Source organism: Haemaphysalis longicornis, unplaced genomic scaffold (genome assembly GCF_048455015.1).
Source record: "Haemaphysalis longicornis isolate Haplotype H1 unplaced genomic scaffold, Haemaphysalis longicornis Haplotype H1 scaffold_37, whole genome shotgun sequence".
NCBI lineage: Eukaryota > Metazoa > Arthropoda > Arachnida > Ixodida > Ixodidae > Haemaphysalis > Haemaphysalis longicornis.
The window spans coordinates 466,475-487,475 of NW_027526355.1; the positions used below are offsets into that span (position 1 = coordinate 466,475).

The window sequence follows — 21,001 nt, forward strand, 5'->3', positions numbered from 1 at the left end:
TGGAAGGTTTATTTCTGTTGGAAATGTGATTAACAAATGGAAAAATCTTAATAAATACCATCCACATCCACATTTCCACAGAAGACATCCACATTTCTGCAGAATATCGCGATATTTTAGAAGGGTGCGCCGTAATTATGCGTTTTAAGGCGTTGGACATTTATTTGCTCGAGGGGTTACAGTCCGCAGTTTCTCTTGCTAGGAAATGTAGTTATGTTTTAGTTGCGCTGTAGCCGTCTGCGTAATATTGTACAGAGATTACGCAAGTGCGTCTGTGTGTTCGAATACGCTTTAATTAGCCCTATCAAGCTTAGATCGCGCTAAATCTTTCACTATACAGTCGAACACGGATATATCGAACTGCAAGGGGATCGCGAATTAGTTCGATATATGAAAAATTCGATGTAAAAAAATATGGTCTCTGAGTCCTCACCTATGGCGGACGACCACTTACCGATCGTCGCATTCAAGAATGACAACTAATTCCGCACTCACGACGCAACAGGACGCTTTATTTCCGTGAAAAAAAAAATCGCTGATCTTGGCCTGCTTCTTCGTCCAGGAAATGGAATTAAAGACGCTGGTCTCGATCTTCTCGAGGCTGCACAACTAGAAAATTCCAGCAGTACGCTGCGCCTTCGCACACCATGCACAACACGCACGCAAAAGAACAGCGCGCACGTACTACAATAACTTTGAAGGTAACAGTTACAATTCCAAGGCTCTCTGAACGGACTCCAACAAAGCGCTCGCGATGGTCATCTCCGAGAGAAACAGTGATCTCCGAAAGGTGCGGGACAACTCGCCAAACAGCACCAACAGCAGCAAAATGCAAAAGGAGGAGGAGGCCGCCAGCGCGCCTTCGTTCCCTCTTCCCTTTCCTGAGACGACATCGGGGAAAGACAGACCCAGAGAGAGAGAGAGAAAAAAAAAACTCTTTTTTGGCAAGCCGAGGAACGTACGCAGCCGAAAAAAAAAAAGAAAAAAAAAGGGACGTGCGCAGTCGTCGCATCCCTACCTCGCACTGTCACATTTTCCGAGCGTTGGGACTTGTGTGCCTACAGAGATTTAGCATACCGGGCTCCGTCCGCTAACGCTACGGCGGCCGGTAGCGGGGCCCGACTGGGCAAGCGCAAATTCGTTCCGGTAGGGGGATTTAGTTCCGCGAGCCAGTCTTCGCCACGCCCGCGCATTCCTCCACATCCTCCTCAACCTTAATCGGGGGGTGCAGCGACCGCCGAAGAGCACCTTCCAGCTCGCGCGGCGTTCGATATACCCAATGTCGGGAAAAATACGGTTCGATATAAACGTACGAATTCCTATACTTTTACACAGAATTTTCAAGGGGATAATTTATGAGTTCGATATAGACAATAATTCGATATACCCGTGTTCGATATATCCGTGTTCGACTGTATAGTAATCAGCAATGAGTCCTCAAACTAACTGCAGGATTTTCAATTTGCTTTTATTTGCTTTATTTGGAACTTGGAACTTGGCAGAATGTGAAGACTAGGAAAGAAGTAGTACATGTCAGAGTAAACTCCACCCTCCTGACATTGCAGCAGGCGGATTTTCTCGCAGTATGTTTCGTTGTATATTCTTATTTGAAGCCTACCGCACTCTCTGGCGTATACGTCATCACATGTTTGGCTCCAGCTTGACGTACTTCCATCTCGCACCCACATCTCACAAGCTCTGCTCCACCCTTCCTTTTGGGCGGCTGAAAGAAACATTTGCAACAATATGAATACCAGAAAAACGTACCTTGAATATTGCAAAAGTGAACCACTGGGGAAAATATTAGGACGAAAGTAATAATTTTTGAAATACGCACATACTTGCTTGTACCGTGCAGTTGGGAGCAAGTACATGCGCACGCAGTAGAGCGAATCTCAACCTGTTTACTAGGCCGCAGATATAGAGCAGACACACCATGACCATTTTATGTGCCATTAAAAGGTGTAGTTTCATGGATATCAACCACAATAAGAGGCGGCAAACATGAGCCGGAGAAGCCCTTGATTTTAAATTTGAGTATTTGAGTGTTTGATTTTATTTCTTGGCAAAACCAAGGGGAGGCTGAGACTAAAGGCGAACGTGGCCTGACAGAGGCCTGAGCCATCCGATTTACAGGTACGTAACAGCAGGGCTGTTCGCCAATCTTTTCATGATCCGTCTAACTCCCTAAACATTATTATTTACCACCGTTTGCAAATCGCTTTTCCGTCACAATCATTTTAATCGAAACCCAAGTATAAAGGTTTTCGATTTAAGGCGATAGAAAACATTCCTGGAGGCACTTAACTCCGCTTACGGTGCCTAAACAAAGCGCGATATCAATTCTTTTCCAATACTTGTAAAGGATGAGTGCGAAGCTGTTTAGCATATCGTAATTTTTCGTGTCCGCCGTTAAAAATACAAAGATATTGCCGAGCGCGCCCACGTGACCGGGGGCCTCGCGGCAACCACCCGGTACTTACAAAAGCCAAGAAAATGCCGAACGTTCGTATGTGCGTGCCTCGCGGCGACCGCACAGTGTTCCCAGCGCATGTTTGTCAAGACAAGCATACCCACTTAGGGAGATGGGCCAAGATTCTGCGAACAAAAAAACTTCAGTGTTCAGAGTAATCATGTAAACATTTGCTCGGAACGAGGAAGACTCCAGCGTTCGCCGTAATCATGGCAACATTCGCCACGAACGAGAATGACGCGTCATAGCGTACGCCCCTCAAAGGTCATGTCCAATGATTATCACTTACAAAAAATGAAGGAAGCGCACATTTATAGCAACAATGATAAAGTAAAGGTCGTTGCGGCAGCGAAGAAGCAAATCGGCTGCGATCGTGCACTTAAACCATCGTGATGGTCATGACGTTCGTGTACAGCTTCGCTACCTTCAAGTCTCACGCGGTAGCATGAACTTCCTTCCATTTGTTTGTACAATGAAATCGAGATACATGGACAACCTTGCACGCCAAGTTTGTGGCACTTGGCCCTGCTTCTGTATTGTATGCCTCCTGTGGTTCGGCTTTATTCGCGTACTTTGGGATTGGGAATAATATTCGGAAATATTTGGGATTGTTACATACGCATCATGTCCTGAAATTCTACCTTTTTGCTTGCTTGTATTGTAGGTACCTTTTTTACATGTGACCAGCGCTACAACGCTGAGTAACCACGTTACTTTTATCTGGTGTTATGGTGGATGCCTTCATTTAGGTATTTTAAAAGTAAACAGATACTGTTTCGATTTGCTTTTTAGAATGACATTTCAGATATCGCGTTTTGATGACCGCTTTTCGAGATACTTTGTGTTTCCTGTTATAGGGTAGGAATTGCAGTATGTACCACCATTTGTTTTTGTGGTGGAGTGTTACGTCTGCTGTCTCTTAGCGGACGGCGGCGGTAGCCCGGTCACGCTGCTATGATGCAGCTTTTTTATCGGTCACAATTTCTCCACCTTGTGTGGTGTTTTTGGTGAAAAATAAACAAGCTGAAACAAACTGAACTGTCTGGTGTGGTCGACCGCACAGCTGACGAAACAGGCGCTAAACCCTAAGTAGTAGCTTTTTTCGTGAAGAGGTAACGCACGAATCACTCCGACATATTCTGCTGAACTAATGGCAGTGTGACGACTGCTTCGTCGCGCGTGCTCAAAATGCTACTCAGAGATTTTGCTTGTTTTGGGATTTTTTGTTTTATATAAACGCCTGATCGAGGCGCGTGGCTGTAACCGCAGAACGACGCACTATGCGAGATTATGTGTGTAAATAGGCGCAAACAAACGTTGCTATTAACTAAACTAATTACAGTAAAAGCTCGTTAATTCGGATTTCTAAGGACCGGAAAAAATGTTCGAATTAACCGAATGTCCGTATTATCGAATGGTCGAAATAAACACAACAAATGCAAGTTTTTTTCTACATACCTTTATTTTACGAAGTAATCGCGTATGCTTGTCTGCTTTCAAGCAGAAATTCGCGCGGACACAATTTTTCTGAGCCCTTCACGGTGCTCAGCAACGGGAACAAAGCCACAAAATGGCACCGATGGCACCGCCAAACCTACACGCGAAGAAAATACGTTCAACCAGTCTCAAGTCAAGCCAAGTCGATAATTGATGTCCATGGCGATGCTGCGTTTGAGCTTCACTTTTGTTCCGAATTGTTCTTTTTTGTTTTTAAGCCTCGCCAGCGGCCTGAAAGTCGCCGAATTATCCGATTTGCGGTCAAATGTGTCCGAAATAACGCGCGCCCTGTCTCATAGAGTGATGCGTATATTTACAGGGACCAGATGACGTGTCCGAATTAACCAATTTTCCGAATTAACGAGAGTCGAATTAACGCGCTTTTGCTGTAATTACAAAATTTCCTGCGTAGGCCTCAAAATGTCTCTGAAATCGGAGAAACATTCCCCACAAGAGCTTCACTGATATTTGGAAATTTATAAGCAAACAACCTTATGTAACGACAGTTTATAATAAGTCCTAAATGGCCTTAATTGTCTCGACTATTGCGCAGGAAACAGTTTGGATTCTAACTGGGATTTTTGGAGTATTTTGAGCCTTACACATCACACTAGAATACTGCAGTAAGTTGAATAATCTCTGGAGACCAAGCGACCTACCTAGCAGCATCTTTATAAACGACTTGATTGTTTTCTTCTAGAATGTACAGGGGAACAAGACAATAAGGACCAGCTTGGGCGATATGTTGGTTTCGTTGCCACCTCTGCTGGTTTTTATCGCAAGTAACAAATTGGTCAGACCACAGTTAGTTGACAAACTTAAGGCAAATTGAGATATGAATTTTAAAATGCTTGGCCGATTACGCCGGCATGGATTTAGAGGCATCTGCAACTGCAACATTACAAAAAATCAAACTAGGATTACATATGACCACCGAAACATGTCGGCCCAAAACCGCAGCCGCAATGAACGGTTAAAAAAGACCAACAGTCATTCTACCTGCATCCCAGTGTGGCGTCCGTACAACGGAGCAGTTGCCGTCCGTGAACAGGAACTTGTACTTGGCGGTGATATCGCGTCCTGTAATGCGCAAGTATGCTGTTTAGTGTCCTGTACGCGGGTTAGGTAAGAAACTGCTTCCGGAGTTTTCGCATTAGAGGGGGTGCTTTTTTATTCAGTATGTGCGGAGCGCACAGCGGCCGCAGTGGCTCATAGAAGGCTTTTGATTGTGTCTTTTGTTTTTTGCTGCCTGAAATCCACTCGGGACAATTTGATTAGTAGCGCGACGCAATAAACTCTGATTTGCCACAGCAGCTGCTTGTAACTGCAACCTGGCTCACTCTAAACAATAACTTAGCTCTGGGAAATGTCTACCTTACATCCCTTAACAACTGCGAAGCCTGGTGTTCTTGCGTTACACTATACCGTATTTCATTGAAGTGATGCTACTGTGTCTGCATGCCTCCATGCTGGGAAAGGTGTAAACGTAAACAGCACTCCTATTTTAGTATTACGCTCCATGTTTCCGGCTACCTGAATACAAGAAATAGCACGAACACCAAATGAGTCAGTATTTTAGTTGAAGAGCACAATAACTGAGTGCGAAAAAGATGACGCGCAAGAAATTATAGATGTGTCTGTGTACTTTCTCTTTATGTAACTACGCTTTGCAAAATATATTGTCTCGGACCTTGGCCAGTTTCGCCAGGAACTGACGCTAATCACAGACGCATATCCAGCTACGTCCAATTTCTCATTATCTGGGTATGTGTTGCCGTTGAAGGATCGACTAAAAGAAAGAGAAGCGAGGCGAAGTTGGAGTTTCGGCTGGACTGGGTTTGCGCCCTCAATCTGCCTCTGTGCCAGTAACAGTAGTGTCTTTTGTAAATACACCTTCCTTCTGACAACCTATCTCTGCGTTGTCACGTGACATCTTTGGTGGAGGTGGACTTCCTGTTTCCTGTACCTCTCACCAGCCAGGCTCCGAAGCTTTAACTTCGGAGCGGGCAAAACACTCACGGCCACGCGATGCCTACCAATGAGCCCGGATCCCCTCGCCGTCCATCCCGGTATCCCACCCTCGTGACCCCGGCGACTTCACTGGCACGGACGACACTGATGTAGAGGATTGGCGCAGCATGTTCGAACGTGGGAGTGCTCACAACAAATGGGACGAAAAGCTGATGCTCGCGAATGTTTTTTTTTTTGCCTGAAACAAACGGCTCAGAAGCGGTTTGTTACCAAATGAGGAGAGACTAACTAGTTGGGATGTTTTCCAAGACGAGCTTCGAAAGGTGTTCGGAAAGTCCATTGGTAGCCAGTTCGCGGCAAAGCAAGAGCTCTCTACACACGCCCAATCATCTTCTGAATGTTACGCCACCTATATCCAGGACGTCTTGGCCCTATTCTCCATGGTTGACGCAAGAATGTCGGAAGAACACAAGGTTGGCCACATCCTTAAGGGCATCGCAGATGACGCATTTCACCTGTCATTTGTGAGGAGTGCGCTATCACTGACTCAATCATCAAGAAGTGTCGACGACTTGAGCTGGCCGTGCTGGATTGTGATTACATCGTTTCACCGGTTACCAACATGCTGCTCGACCCCAATGTGACCCTCCCGTTTTCGGTCTTAACGGTTGCCCAGAATCGCATACCACTCCCTTTCCTGAATTTTGGACTTTCCACACAAGTTACGCAAAGAATAGCCCTTGCCCTGGTTTCACCATTGGATGACTGCGAAGTTTCCTCCGTGGCCATTAACACAGCTCAAGGTGTCAAAGTAGGCCCCCAACCTAACACCACCAGAGCAGTTTATGACAGCAATTTCTCCCGATCTTCCCGCTCAGCAAGCGCACCAGCTCCGATGTCTTCTGCCAGCCATCAGGACAGTTTTCACTTCGACAGCCGCCCCTTAGGTGACACATCCGTTGTAACGCTTCGCATAAACACAGGCGATGCCAGGCCTATACGTCGACGCCCAGATTGCGTGTCCCTGACTGAACGGGGCGTCATTCAGCAGGAAGTTGATGAGACTCACCTTCAATGTCTCTCGGACATCCTGCGTGTCTTTCGCCGGGCAGGTCTGCAACTCGACTCCAACAAATGCCGTTTCCGATGCCACGAAATCAAGATTCTCGGCCACCTAGTCGACGCCACAGGTGTTCAGCCCGATTCCGAGAAGATAAGTGCCGTCAAAGACTTCCCCGCCTCGCGTTCAGTGCACGACCTGCGCAGCTTTATTGGGCTGTGCTCGTGCTTCCGCCGTGTTGTCAAAGATTTCGCTGCCATCGCTGACCCCTCACTGATCTTCAGAAGAAAGATGCAGCCTTCTGTTGGGGCCTAGCGCAAGCTTCCGTTTTTTTTTCACGCTCATCGGCCACCTATCGCACTCCCCAGTCCTGGCTCACTTTGACAGCTGTGCTCCGACGGAAATCCGCACAAACCCTAGCGGCCAGGAATAGGAGTGGCCCTGGCACAAAAACGGACAGGCCTCGACAGGCAGCTTACGCAAGCCATCTCTCGTCCGCGTCCGAGCGCAACTACTCCATCACAGAACACGAATGCCTTGCTCCTGTGTGGGCCGTTGGCAAATTTCAACCATATCTGTACGGCAGGCCGTTTTCTGTTTTCACCGACCACCATGCCTTATGCTGGCTTTCTTCCCTGAAAGACGCCACAGGTTGGCTCGGTCGCTGGGCTCTACACCTCCAAAGGCTTGATTATTGAGTTGCCTACAAGTCCGATAAACTGCACAGAGATGCCCACTGTTTATCTCGTTATCCCATCTAACAGCCTAACACTGATGAGCACGACCCGGATAGTTGCGTATTTTTTCTGGCCGACTTCCACGAATTCGCTGACCACCAGCGCCACGATCAGACGTTCCGGTCTGTCATCAACCGTTTCAACTCAGAGCCGACGGAGCCTTCTATTAACGCGCTCGTACTCCAAGATGGTGTCCTATATCGCCGCAACTTCCGGGCTGATGGACCGAACCTGCTTCTGGCAGTACCCGAGCACCTTCGCTGGGACGTCCTCCGCCATCGTCATGAGGTGCCAATGGCTGGCCATCTTGGGGCCGCCCGCACGTACGACAGCGTCCGCCGGCGATTTTACTGGCCATGGATCTACCGGACTGTGCGTCGCTACGTCGTGGCATATGATATTTGCCAAAGTTAAAAAATGCCTCCCTTACGTCCTGCCTGCCAGTTGCAACCTTTAGATATTCCCACCGAACAATTTTATCGTGTTGGCTTGGAAATTTCAGGCCCCTTTCCGTTGTCCTTATCCGGCAATCACTGGATTGCAGTAGCCACAGACTATACTACGCGCTACGCTATCACACGTTCACTCCTCACGATCTGTGCTACTGATATGCCGATTTCTTGCTTCACGACGTTATCCTGCAACACAGTGCCCCTCGCCAGCTGCTCACGGATCGTTGCCGGCGCTTTTTGACGCAGGTTGCTAAAGACCTCCTTCACTCTTCTGAAACAAAGCGCACCCTATGACAAATGGTCTTACTGAGCGGATTAACAAAACGCTCACTGACATGCTTGCATAGTGCGTCTCCAATTTCCATCGGGAATGGGACGCAGCACTACCTTCCACCACATTTTGATAGAATTCCGCCCGGCACGACATTGCTGGATATTCTCCGTTTTTCCTTCTCTTTGGCCTTGAGCCTACCCTGCCATTCGGCACCACGCTGCCTGCATCGACTCAACCGACCACTGCGTAAGCTCGTGATGTCAACGCCCACGTTGACATGGCTCGCCAGGTTGCGTATACGCACGGCTCTCGGCACCAGACGCATCCCAGAAATCTCGATACGACGAGTGCCACCGCCCCGCAGACTTTGCTCCGGGCTCCTTGGTTCTTTTGTGGACCCCTTCTCGCCGCATTGGACTATCTGAGAAGCTCATGTCCGCATTCACTGACCCTTACCGCAACGAGCGTGCCGTTACTCCCGTCACCTACGAAATTGTGGCTCTGGCGCTTCCAACATCATCTGTGCACTCACTCCTCAGCTCGTCCACGTGAGCCTCCTCAAGCCGCACGACACACAGGATCCCCCTACCGCTGTTCTTCCATCATAACAAGCACCGGGATGGTGCTTCTGCGGCCGGGGGGTTGCGTCACAGACGTTGACCAGCTTTGCCAGAAACTGACGCTAACCACAGCCGCATATCCAGCTACGTCCAATCTCTGTTTATCTGGGTATGTGGTTCTGTTGGAGGACCGTCGGAAAGGAACAGAAGACAGACGAAATTGGAGTTTCGGCTGGACTGGGTTTGCGCCATCAACCTGCCTCTGTGCTGGTGACCACGGTGTCTTTTGTAAATGCACCTTCCTTTTGACAACCTATCTCTGCGTTGTCACGTGACAATATTGAGAATAAAATGTTTTTTTGCACCAATACTATTTCTAAATGAAGTGCACGTATTATCAACCGTAATTATTTAATTCCTCTGGAGCACAACCATTTACTGTCATTTCGGATGTCTTTGTAGCTAGCGAGGTAACACTCAAAAGCTGTTTCCAATCCAATACACCGAGAAGAACTTGACTTTCATTGACATTTTATCCTGAATCATCCTTGAGAAGGTGTTGTTCGGCCAACACATATTTCTTGGCGAGGCAATAGCTTGTACAGTGGGAAAAACCCACGAAAACCTGTGAAAGAAAAAAAAACGAAATCGGGAACCCGGGGGGCGGGGAATGTGCGCGACTTGAGTGATGAATAGTTTCTACCAGTGTGTCAAACGGCACAAAATACTGGTTAGGTTACGGTTTGGGTTCATGTTAACTCAGTTCGTTCCGGTGTAGTTCCGGTTTGACTACACCACGTACCAAGCCGGTTCGCGACCAATTCGGCTAGTTTAATCACTAGCAAAGAGGGAAAATATTTAGTTGCTTTAAGCGACCATAGAAACAAAAGACGAGGAAAAATTAAGGATACTCCTTTTTCACAATAACAGTGGTGGGATTTCTGAGTTACTTTAAAATTTGCCGAGACATTGGAGAGAGAGAGAGACAACCTTTAAAAACAATCGGCGTAATGGATTCGCCGGTCACTTTTTCTCCCACAACTTAAGGCACCATAAGGGCTAGTTAGGGGTTGTTTCACGGTATATGGGACAAATGGGTTAGGTGGGTCACAATAGCTGGGACAGGATTCAACCCAGCTGCCACAGAACCTACCCTATAGTGGAAACCGGCGCATTTGGCAGCAGTGACAACACTATACTTAGGGACCTAAAACCACTCCAGTATTTTTGCAGGTTAGTGAATATAATAAGGAAGTAGTTTGTGCAGTTGCACTTGTGGCTGTCAGTGTTGCCCTGGACCGGTTTCTTCTTCGGCATTGTGGCTTTGCAAACCAAAAGTGCTCTAACTATGCCTAAGGATTTGGCCATAGTGTTGGAGGAGTTAAAACAGCACTAAAAATCTGAACTGTAAAACTCCAATTATGCCCTACAGCGAAATGTCCGATCGAAAAAAAGAAGCTTGAGCATAGAACTTGGCGAGATGAAGGCGAACTTGAACTACATAAACACGGGCCTCGACGATGCGAATCGTCTACTTGGGGCAACCCTATTCGAGAACAAACGACTGAAAAAAGGGAAAAATGCTGTTTAGGAAACAGTGCTTGCTCTAGCAAACGACCTGCAGGACTGCGAAGCAATTCTTCTATATCTGACCGGTAAACGCGAAACCGGAACATTGAAATCAAAGAAATTGCACAATCAGAAAATGAGTATATACACCAGGTATTTGAAAAAAAAAACTGGCCGATGTCTTGGCGGGGCCATAACTGCCAATAATGTCGACACGTGCCACATGGTGCTAACAAAGAATGAAGGAATAACCAACATTGTTGTGTAATTTCAGCGTTGAAAGTTGCCAGATTGGGTACTTGAAAAGGCCCGAAAGAAAAGGTTAACAACAGCAGTTCTTGGCCTCAACATAGACGTGCCGGTTTATATAAACTAGCACTTGCGCACAGCTGTGAAGAAGATACTAGGAACGGCTGTGGCACGTGAACGTGCACATAATTAGAAGTTTGTCTGGACGCAAAATGGAAGCGTTTTCGCGCGCCGTACAGAAACGTTATGTATCACGTCTCTATGCTGCGAAAATAATGTGAACAAAATCTGCGCCGACGTCACCGCGTAACGCTGTCCACTAATTCTTCTTGAGGGGGTGTATTTCCTATAAAGACGTAATAAGCGTTGTCCAGGATAACTGAGAAAAAATGCCTAAACTATTTCACATGAGCACTCGTTGAGTCCTGCAAAAATGGGCCGACGTAATGCAGCTTTTTGATTCATGTCAGGCTAACTTCTATGCAGTTACATTTGCCAAGACACGGTACAAAACGAAGATTATTTTGTACTGCCTGAATGCACTCACTTTTTCTTGAGCCGTCAGGAAGGTAGAGGGGTGGCGTTTAAATTCAAACTAGGTTCCCATATTCGAAATTATCCCTGACCACAGCGTTAGCGCTGCAAGATACGAAATCTTATATATAGAAGACAACAAAAACATTATGCAAGTTTCATATCGCCCATCCTCTAGCAGCCTCCCTGCTTTCCTCGCATCTTTGACCGTTTAGAGTTCTATGGAAATGATACAAATTACCGCCTTGTTATCCGTGGTGTTTTAAACATCGATATTAAAAAATCGCTTTGGTTTAGCTTTGGTTAACCTTAGTTGCTTGCGAATGCTTCACTGGACTGGCTAGGCCCATTGAAGAGGTCTAGGCAGGGTGCAGTTTCGCAATAATATACAGCCATGTTTGCATTGAATACACGGCTTATTCATTATCTTTTTCGCCAGATGGAGTTACTTAAGCCTCGCAGCTGTACGAGCGACCACGGCTGGATGTTCGTATGCCAGCATCTCACGCGGCTCTTCGCCGCTCGTGGCCTCCTGGTTTTCTTTTGTGGCGCGTTTATCGCTGCGGCGGTGGCCTCCTCGCCTTCCTCCGCTAGGTGGCGACACGGGTTCCGCACACGTTTCCGCTCCCTCCTTCCCCTGGCTCCTATCTCTCCGCGACATTGCGCCGCTGCTCCGTGCTGGTGCTCCGGCAGGTGGCGACATCGGTCTCGGGCACGCCTCCGTTCCCTCCTCGCCTATCTCTCGGCAAAAGGGTTGTAAGCTGGGTTAGTTGGAACTACATATTCTTGGATGAAACTAGCGCGAACTTAAACAAAGGCAAAGGTAGTGGAACACAAATTGTATCAACGTGCCTTTGAGAGAGCATGAATTGTCAATAAAGAGCCCCCATCATCCCATCTTTCTTCACATTGTGCAGCGGATGTAACCGTAATTTTCCTGCTACTGACATACTATTTCGGCCCTGTGAACCAACGCCCCGCGAAATTATGGAAGCGTACCACATAGCAGAAAGTGGAGAAAGTGTGTCAGCCAAGCAAGCCTGTGCCGCTATCCCAAAGAGATTGCATATCGGCGTGGGCTTTGACTGTAGCCGGTGTCTATCTACCTGCCTTATCACCATGGTTTTTTGTAAACTTGTTTTGCTCACGCGAAGTGTCCTTTATTGTTTTGTGGTAAGTGTTTATATTCGCCCTTCTTAATAGTAAACTTTCGTTTTTAGACCAGCTGCTGTTCTTCTGTTCCACTTCATTTGTATTTGCTTTAGTTCGAGCTGGTTCGATACAATAATAAGCCTATTTCTTCCCGCCATCGGGCCGCTGCTTCGTGCCAGGCGCTCGCGGAAGGGGGTATGGTTTGACCTCTAGCTGTCCAGCTCAAAGCTGGTCACCCCGCGAAAACTGGCCTGAGGTAGCGTGTTGTCGCTTTCGCTACAAAAACACCACCTCTGACACGGAGGTCTTATCAATAATCCAGACCAATGTTTTCACAAACTTCATCACGTCCCCAACACGTGTCACGTCGACAACAGCGCCCTTACCAGACGTATTTATTACTAACTCCGCCACAGAAGACAGTACGTCGGTAGTCCTAAGCACGGTCATCAGTGATCACATGGCCATTGTCTTTATCACTGACCCACAATATAGAGCTAGGCACAAAATGGGGGAATAATCTCATCGCCTGATAACACCAAATACAGTGGAATACATTCGGAAATGTATGGCTGAAACAAGCTAAACAAATGAGGCGTTTTTTTAAATGAAGCAAATCCAAGAAACTGAAAATAAGTCAGATAAAATTGCAGCGACAAGAAAAAATGCGCGCCAATCCACACTGTGCAGGTGGTTAGAAAGCGAAGCTGCAAACGACACTCACATCGATTGCCCACGCGACGTCACATGAAGAAAATACATTTGTCAAAAATATTGGCGTACGTGTTCGATGCTCGGAGGATGTATGCCTGTGCTATGAGGTGGACGGTATATTGCAGGGCTGAAGAAAAATTTTGACCACGTGGGTTTCTTTAACGAGCGTCGAAATATCGACACAGAAAAAGCGCCAGCGTTGGGTGGTGATCAACTACTCATTCTTGTCAGAAGTTCAGCCACTGTACCCCTCCTGTGTATACCACAAGTGCTCACGCTTTCCAAGTGTGCAAAACGATTAAGTAAATTGCGAAACGTAATAAGGAGCCACACCTAAGGTGTGGGCCTTCGATGTTGCGCAGTGCACCAATCTGGGTACTGATTCCTCCTATACAGTTAGAGTATAGGGTGAAATTTCCTATCGCCGTTGAGTGCTCAAATTGTGCAATTTCTTTCACAGATCTTGGAATTCTGCATGCGCGATCAGCAGCCGAATACCACTGCCATCATTAGTGGGCATACCTCTGCTTATGTGGAGACTACGTATAGGGCGTTGACAGTGTTCTGATAGCTTTTAAGAGGACAAGTGCCTGAGAGGTTATGAAGGTGATCTTAAATGAAAGAGAAATGCCCCGAATGACATTAATTGCGGGTTGTAAACAACGGGTGGTCGAACCGTTTTGTCGTGAACCGGTAGGCGCTATCTATATTTTTCCGGTTCAGTTCCGGTTCTGGTTCGGCGGGCTCAGAAAATAACGGTGCGGGTTTGAGTTGAGTTTCGGCAAAAATAACGATTGTGTTCCGGCTTTTGGTTTCATTCAGTTCCGGCTAGACACCCTGGTTTCTACCGTCTGTCTATATAGAAGGGCTGCTTCCCTAGAAACTATTACGTTATGTTGTATAATGTGGGTGACTGGAGCGAGTGCATCGAAAAATTTGCTCTACGCGTTACACTTGTTTCATAAAATTGTGTACAATCCATGCAGTCTCAATATGCTTATACGAAAATTTTCGTAGTGTGTCATTGGAGCAGAAATAATCTTTAGCGTCCGTATTTTTCAGCGCAATGACTTTGCTAGCCTCAACTCGGAATAACTGCGCACATGCCTCTATTCATCGTACCACAGACTATTCGCTTTCCATAACCAGCTTAACCTAACAGCCACAGTCTTTATCCTATAAGCATGCTCGTGTGGAGATACGACTGCGAACGATATTTTTAAGGAATCTTGAGTTCTACAAAAACACTCATGGTGACTTATTCGTGTTGAATTTTATAAGTTAACTTCGTATTAACACGCCTTTTAAATAAAAACACGGGATCACAGCTACCACGCTGAAATGTTATGGCATTCCACACTGAAAAAATGACTATTATAAACCACGCAAACTCTTTCCACAATTTCGCTAAAAATATTTCCGAGTAAAAATATTTCTTTTCATAACTTATCAGAACATTTTATGCAAAATAAAAGTCCTGACCTTTCCCATAGTGTTGAGTTGCTGTCAGGATATCAGCGTGTGTGTCATACTCCGAAGTAATGTTGTATCTGCGGGCAAGAAAAGTTGAATCGTAAATTTGTAATTTTCGAGAAATTGCGGAGAAGCTACGAACTATTCATGCGTAGCCGAAAATGATCAAATGCGAGGCGCTTCATAAAGGTATGAAATATTCTTTTTATCTTTCTCGCACTCAAGGGAGTAACGGAAAGGCTTTGTAGCAAGAAACGTCAAATAGAAATTGGTACCCACGTTGTTTAAAAATGCAGGCTTTGAATTGTAACTAAAATACCACTTTCTCTGTTTCTCAACGAGATAACACCGATTAAATATGAAAGAAATTTCGCCTTGTGCTTCATAAATTTTGGCACATGTAAAAAACCGCTATCCCTGCTTTAAAGCGTAATTTGTACGAGAGAAGTCACCGGAAAAATCCGCCATATTTCCCTATTACACGTTTGTTAAAATTATACTTGCTGTGTGAGTACCACTGGTAAAATTATAGTGCTCGCTCGACACACCGAGACGTATAATGCGCACTATCATGTGAAGATGGTGAAATTTTCTGCCATTTGTAATTCATCGTCTAAAGAATATACCATACCGTCTTGTGTCACAATATTTTTGTTGGCGCGCCTTTTGTGAATGCTCGTGCTAGTAAGCCCACATCACTTTAAAATGCACGTTCTTCGCAAGAATACAAACCAGGGAAAGCTTGAAGAACAATAGTCTTTTTTTGGAATACTCAAATGCAAAAATTTTGGTCTGTCTGTATGTATGCCTGTCCGTCGGTCGGTTCAGCCGCCCGGCCAAAAGTTAGAAGGAATGCCTGACCGACAAGAGTATATAGGCGAACCATTTTCAATCTAATCAACGTAGAAATATGCTCCATACTTTTCAAACCTGCTCAGGAAAAAGGTAGTATTAGACCTACTCGAAGAATGAAGTCAATATACCTATAACTAGTTTTGTAGTGTTCTGTATTGTCAAGGTACATACTTTTGAAACCTGCTCAGGAAAAATGATGGTATTAGACCTATTCGATGAATAAAGTCAATATACCTATAACTAGTTTTGTAGTGTTCTGTATTGTCAAGGTACACGTGCAACTTTGTGCGCGATTTTTGCTAGGCCAATTTAAAAAGAAATGCACTGAAAAAATGTTTTAACCACGAGAAGGAAGCAAGGCTGGCTCCCCAGAATTGCACTCGTAGCTCGAGCGCTAAGCCTCAACAGTACCCAGTCTCGAGGGATGGCGCAGCAGTCGAAACACGGTAAAAGTGAACGCCGCACACCACCAATGCGGGAACCATTCCACCAGGGGAAGTTCGACGGTGGGGGGGTGTTGCGATAAGAGGGGAAGCTACGTTTGCAGGGGCTGTACAAGACTATCGTCTTTTGAGGACATTCCAGGCGACGCGAGCAGATGCTTGCTTTCATAAACCATCAGCGCAACATTAAAGATAGAATGCCTAGCTTTTACAAAATCTATCTAGGAGCAACCAATTTGACAGTTAAAAATCCCGGGCCATCTCCAATAATGTGAAACCTGGGCAGGGGCGAAGCATGCAGTGTAAAAGTGTAATCTTGGCACCCTGGCGTCTTTGCCCACGGAGATAATATCGTTGTGGGGTAGAGGTATACAGATTTTGTGTAAAAGTCTCGTGGTTTTGGAGCCCGAAGGTTTTGAAGCGTTATAGCACGAGGCGTTGAAAAACGAGTGTCCCGGTGCGTTCTTTTAGTACGCGTTTTTTCCCCGCCGATATGAAACGTCCTGGCGCGAGGCGTTAGAAAATGAGGGTGCCGGGGTGTTTCTTTGGTACGCGTTAGGTTCTAGCGTGAGGCATTGGACAACGAGCGTCGCGGTGTGTTAGTACCGTGACTAAATGAGACGATCGACGACAACGACAGGACACGCCGACAGCCTGAGCCCGTAAGGGGCTTCGCCTCTAAAAATTGTTCTTGGTATTTAACTGAAAATAGTAGTCGCCATACTTTACAAAATAGTCATTACTCAGATATATAGTCTTGTTGCATGCCTATATACGACAAATAAATGATTGCACTTTTCCTGGCACACTTACAAATTTTATGCCGAAAACAATCGGCCCCAAAGAAACCATTTCTGGCTACTCCTTTGTGTCGTCGGTTTTACGAACACTAACTACCGAGAGCATATCAATAGCAAAAAATATTAATCGGCACACGAATTTTATAAACCTGGAGTAGGGCAATCGCCCGCGAAATTAAAAAAAAATCAACGCTCTGCAAGCATATTATAGTTAAACTAAAGGAAGGCAGTGATGTATTCGGCAAACTTATTTTTTATTATCAGGAATTCTATCCTCTGGGCCTACTGGTGACAATAAAAACATCCACGGGCAAATGCTAAACATCCAAACAACTTCGTCTTTAATGCGTCAGCTTTTTCTCAAGAACTGATTCTTTTCTGGGAATTGCGGAAACCGATAACCTCCATAAATTGACAAATAAAATGACTTCTCGGTTACCTCAATACGGTATACGCATATATTTCAGAAGGCTTTCTGTAATCGCAACCCCGCATCGGAGTGGTAGATTGCGTGGAGTTATTGAAACGGATAAATGCATTATATTCTTGGACAATAAAAGGTATGGTTCGATGTATATTCGTATATAATGCACGAAGTAATAGCCCCCCTTTAGCGTTGCAACAGTCTATACACTATAAGTAAAAAACTTACCCTCTTCCGGAGGTTATATTATACCACTTAGTGCAGTACCGAGCAGTGTGACAACTTTCATTCAAAGATAATTTTGTTGCCATTGTGCACTTTATGTTATCGCCTTGGTTGCGATTGTTGTAGAAGTTTCGGTACATTACGTACATATAATCGCCAGGCCCGCCTATGAACTGAAACAGCAAGAAGGTCAGACACGTGATTACCCTCAGTTTGCTGAAATTTTTACACACAACGTAGTAGTTTGTACAATAAATTCCACTACTTTTTTTGCAAGCACCAAGCACCATGGCTTGTCGGGGTACTGTTCATCGCAGGAAATTCCCTGATGCATTTATAGCTCTTATAGTGTCTGATGACCAACTTTCTGCTCACAACAGTGGTGTCGACATTTTTTGCGGTGCTTTTTTCTCAAGGCCTCATTGCCTTCATGGAATTAGTTTGGAACGCTTTAGAAATATCTCGTTCATCCTTTACTAGACGGTGGGGTCTTAGAAAAAAGACTAATAAAGAAAAAAACAGACTTGAGAAGGCATGGTATTTATATTCCCAAACAACCCAACACAGACACACGGAAGCGCCGCCCTCCTGAAAGCACGGTCGTCCCCTTCCGATGCCTGACGGGACAACCTGTTTATGGTACGTGCCCATGGGTCTCCGTGGATAACCTCCCTTGCACACTTGTTGCCAAGCACGCGACAGCCCCACGTCACCGTTACACTTCATACGTCCCGTCTTGCTTCTTTCCCGTCATCCCTTTCTCACGTCGTTGCTGTTAGCTTCTGATTCCTTGGTACTTTGCGCAAACTCGTTTCCCTTCTCTGGAGTGCATGACGCGGGAGGCTGGGGTCAGTGACCCCTCAGATGAGGCTGATGATGTCGTCCCGAGGTGTCTGGAAGCTATCCAGACGAACACATCTTGGTTGTCGTTTTCGCTTCGCCTCGCGACATTTACATTCCTTTTCTGCGGTCATCAACAGCTTTTATTTTGCAGCGAAGCTGTTAGCTTCTAGTTGGTCGGAAAATGTCGTGTCGCAAAACAAAAGAACCAAGGCCCAGCAACGCTTGCCTAAGACACTGAGAGCATTCGTTAGGCTTATTAGGCATACAGCATAGAGCTCAGTATTCGTCTAAAAAAACCAGGAACGAAACATTGAAACCGCATTATGGATGATAAGGCGCCAATGAACAATGTAAAATTTGGCATCGCTGAGAGCATTGCCGTACATTCCACAGCAGGCTCTGGGGAACACATGAGACAGTGGTGGGCCCAATAGTGGTGCACGAACGCACATGCACACGCGCGCACGCACACGCAAACACACATGCAAACACACACACACACACACACACACACACACACACGCACGCACACGCAAACACACATGCAAACACACACACGCACACGCAAACACACAGGAACGCAAACACACACGCACGCTCAGACTCACACAAACACACACACGCACATAAACACACACACACACACACACACACACACACACACACACACGCACGCACGCACGCACGCACGCACGCACGCACACACACACACACACACACACACACACACACACACACACACACACACACACACACACACACACACACACACACACACACACACACACACACACACACACACACAACCTAGTTAGTACCAGCGATCCCGGGTAGGTCAATACACCAAGGGGTATTACACATAATCAGTGCTTATTGACTTGTCATAATCATCGAGATGACTGTAGCGTTGTACATAACGCGGCATGGCCACTGCTGTCAATACGTGACTTACGGGAGGCGTGTGGTTCGAGAAAACAGCTGAAACTCGACTCATTACAAATATTCCGAGAATAGTTCTCGGCTTTAACGACTACATGCCCATGGGAAGTGTTATGTCAGTACGTGGGATGGACCACTTGCAATCACTGCTTTTTAAAAATACCCGAGGGTCCTATAATATGTGCGCGTTTACACAAAACGCTACGCCCTATTCCAGCAAATAGCGAGGGATAACTCGCGCGCTGGAAAATTGTACTGCATTCCAAAAGAAACCAGTGTGCTTAGGCTGCACCCGATCAAACGTGTTGTGCGTCCTGCGCACCGTGCTTTGCTGCCCCACATGTCCACATACTGGTCTGGCGGTAGTGTATACACACGATCATATTTGTTGGGCTATATAAACGTGATAAAGTGCCATACTATGCTTTAATTAGAAGACTTGTTGGATCGGGATTTCTCATAGGAAGTAAAAAAGACTAAAATGGGGGACAAAAAGAGTCGAGTGAACGCGGGAACATTCAAAGAATTTGAATAAATCTGCATTGCATTATCGCTGGCAATCGAGAGACGAGAGGAGAACATGGGAAAAAGGGAATAGAGGGGATGTAGTGACTTAACGACGGCTGCTGAATCCTCGTCGGTTGATGAGGCCTCAACTTTCGGAGAAGCAAGCAGCTACGTGGACAATTGTTTTCTATTTCTTAAATATGAAGTAAAGAGTAAAGGTTATTTGAACTCCGTCTACATAACAGCAATGCAGTCGCGAAATTTAAAGTGTGAAAGTCCGTCATTTCTGGTTGCGTATAATATCACATATTAGCCGTTTCCACTTTGTGAAGGGAGCGATTTTAAATGTATCGCCTACCTTATTACTTATTATTTAGGACGAAACACTGAAATCAATTTTGGGGTATTTGGTTGCGTACATTTCAACACAATAAACAATTGGCTATATTGACACGCTGTACCGTTGTAAAGAAGTCCGGAAAAACATCATTTAACCCAAGTTCAAGTGAGTCTTTTAAAGGCTGATAAGATAAAAAACCGAAGCACGTACAACCGATAGTAGCAGTTCGATATCTGCATGACCTCAGATGCAATAAGCAGTGCATAAAAATTGTTTAGTTATTCTAAATTTCTATGAAAGTAGTCTTTGAAAAGTCAAGCTATATTGAGTGCTTGAAGCAGTATGATAATGTGTTGCAGAAATGTCAGGCTTCTTGGACCCGTAGTTTTGCTGGGCTTTGGTATGACCTCTTCGCCATTAAAACACTTTTAACTTTCATTTTACTCACAAAAAATGTTTGTGTGTTTGTATGTTTAACATTTACGTGCAAAAATCACTCAATATATATTAATTAGTCAAACATGTATTGGGAATCTGCAAATATGGCTAAGTTATTCCGACCCCCAGATTCGCCCCATAAAAGCTTACCAGACGAAACCATAAAACCTGCTTTAAGAGATTTTTACGCGCCACATGTATAAGCAAAAACAACTTGGGTATCTCAACGGACGAGCGAGGTATCGATAAAATTGCGTTAACGCAATGTATGCCTTTCTCCTTTTGAGATTACAATTTCCCAAAATCCCGTCTTAGTGAGCCCCTATACAATGAAAAAAAGGGTACTCCCCAAATTTCGAGTCTTAATATGTCCAGCGCTTCTAGCTGCGCGTTGATAAGTGAGTCACTCAAACAGTAAGGCACTTTTTTATATGCAGACGTCGGTCGAGCGGTGTATCACGGTAAATAATTT

At 45.6% G+C, this 21,001-nt stretch overlaps 1 long non-coding RNA gene across 1 annotated transcript in view; it reads right to left on the reverse strand.

Moving 5' to 3' along the window:
• Positions 1-1,481: 1,481 nt before the first annotated feature.
• Positions 1,482-21,001, reverse strand: part of LOC144177987 (uncharacterized) — a 30,621-nt gene continuing 11,101 nt past the window's right edge. Inside the window, exons 2-5 of the long non-coding RNA XR_013323903.1 lie at positions 17,466-17,635; positions 14,725-14,792; positions 4,970-5,050; positions 1,482-1,723 (exon numbers count right to left, since the gene is read on the reverse strand). This is a non-coding gene — a long non-coding RNA (uncharacterized LOC144177987). The remainder of the gene's footprint in view (positions 1,724-4,969; positions 5,051-14,724; positions 14,793-17,465; positions 17,636-21,001) is intronic.